The 1,895-nt window shown below is 40.1% G+C and overlaps 1 protein-coding gene across 3 annotated transcripts in view; it reads right to left on the bottom strand.

The window, feature by feature from the left end:
- The window catches only part of Prap1 (proline rich acidic protein 1), a 17,502-nt gene that overhangs the window by 5,729 nt on the left and 9,878 nt on the right, over positions 1–1,895 (bottom strand). The window lies entirely within an intron of this gene.

Here is a 1,895-nt window from a genome sequence, read left to right as displayed (position 1 = left end):
TTGACAAAATCCGGTATTCATTTATGCTTAAAATGGGGGCAGCAGTTGAGAGGGTACACAACTTGTAAAAAATGTCAAAGACCAGTTTTGACATTCAGGGGGTAAACAGAGGCAAGCCTCAAGCTGTGATGTCAGTGCTAATGGTAGCTGACAGGGTCTGCTGCTGATGGCAACCAGCAATTAGAGAAACCACTCATCACACTTTTCTCCGAAGGAACAAAGCTTGATTGGACCTGGCACTCAGTGGCCAGTGAGAAACTCATAACCCTTTTAACTCTTAGGGGCCAGTGAGAAAGTTACACACACACACACACACACACACACACACACACACATACACACACACATACATACACACACATACACATAAACATACACACATACACACACACATACATACACACTGAGTGGATGAAGCAAAAGCAGTCTCCAATAACTTCACACATGAAAATACATACATATGTACATTTGTATATACAGACAGACAGAATTTCCATTCTTTCATACATTGAATGGATGGAGCAAAGCTCCAACAAGCAGACTCCAACCATTTCACAATATACATATATACACAATCACATATATACATAACACATATGCCTATATAGATCTGTACACATGCACACATTCACAAATGTGCACATGTACATATGTACACACAGGTGGTGGGTGGAGCTCCAACACACTTTACTTTTTCTTCCATAGCTTACATATCCTAGCAAAATCTTTCAAGCAGTAATGAATTACAACATGATTACATTCTATTTTTCTCCTAGTGAATGATGATGAGAAAACAGTATATTCCCCAATACCTTTACAAGAAATAACATTACATAGTACAGGTAAAGAAACAAATTGTTCCCAAGAGCTCACATACATTCATAACTAAGCAACAAAGTGTGAGGAAGCAAGGGAATTTTCTCAGCCAGTTTCACTTACTGGCAGGCAGCAACTTGTGGTTACAAAGACAGAATCAAGTATGTTATTATTTATCTTAAAAAGTAATCTTAAAAAGAATCTTAAAGGAATCATAAATCTAAACTTTTATATAAAACCTAATCAGTCATATCTACTTTAATTTCTCAGAGTGTATTACTCTCATCAACAATTACTCATCAGTAATGTTTATGAAATCAATAAGGAAGCTGAGGGCAAAAATAGGTACAAGAAATCAATCATCACCTGTCCAGCCTCAGTGAGAGTCACGTCAGCCAGTGCTGCCATTGTTCTTGTTCCCTGACCTTAAAAACTCCCTAGCTTAAATATTAAGAGGTGTTCTTTTCTGAACTTCAAAATGTTACTTGAGATTTTCTACATCAGAGCCACTCACAAAAACACCTTAACCTAGCTTCACTAAGAACTTTATTTGCCCAAATGCTTTCTAAGGGTGGTGGTCATTGCTGAGAATCTACATCTCTAAGTTCTTTCCTAGGGTGGTGGATAAATCATTAACCTGCTCCAGCAGCAATGCCTGAAAGAGATCAAGCCCTATTCTGTGAGTGCCAGAGATACTGCCCAGTAAGGGGCTGGAAGCCCCCTTAGAGTTCTCATACAATTCTTAGATAAAGAGGAATGTGAAGGATTTAACGAGCCTAGCAAACCTCCCTAAAAGCATGAAGTCCCCAGGACAAGTAGCCCTCATAGTTCTCGAGGGCCATGTCTGCCTGAGGTAAACCCATCATGACTATGCTAACCAATAGGCAGCATTCCATGAGTTCTAAAGCCATTTATCATTCCTCTTGCATGGCCCTGAGCAACAACCATTGCAGGGGACCAGAATTCAATTCTGTCTCCATCCTGTGCAGCAAACACCCACCTGTAACTCCCAGTAACTCCAGTTTAAGAGAGATGGGAAATAAGGACGGAAGGGAGGGAAACAGGGAGGGAGACAGGGA

Source organism: Mastomys coucha, unplaced genomic scaffold (assembly GCF_008632895.1).
Source record: "Mastomys coucha isolate ucsf_1 unplaced genomic scaffold, UCSF_Mcou_1 pScaffold21, whole genome shotgun sequence".
NCBI classification, from domain to species: domain Eukaryota; kingdom Metazoa; phylum Chordata; class Mammalia; order Rodentia; family Muridae; genus Mastomys; species Mastomys coucha.
The sequence above is the reverse complement of the archived record's forward strand: the minus strand, read 5'-3'. Positions and strand labels throughout refer to the sequence as shown.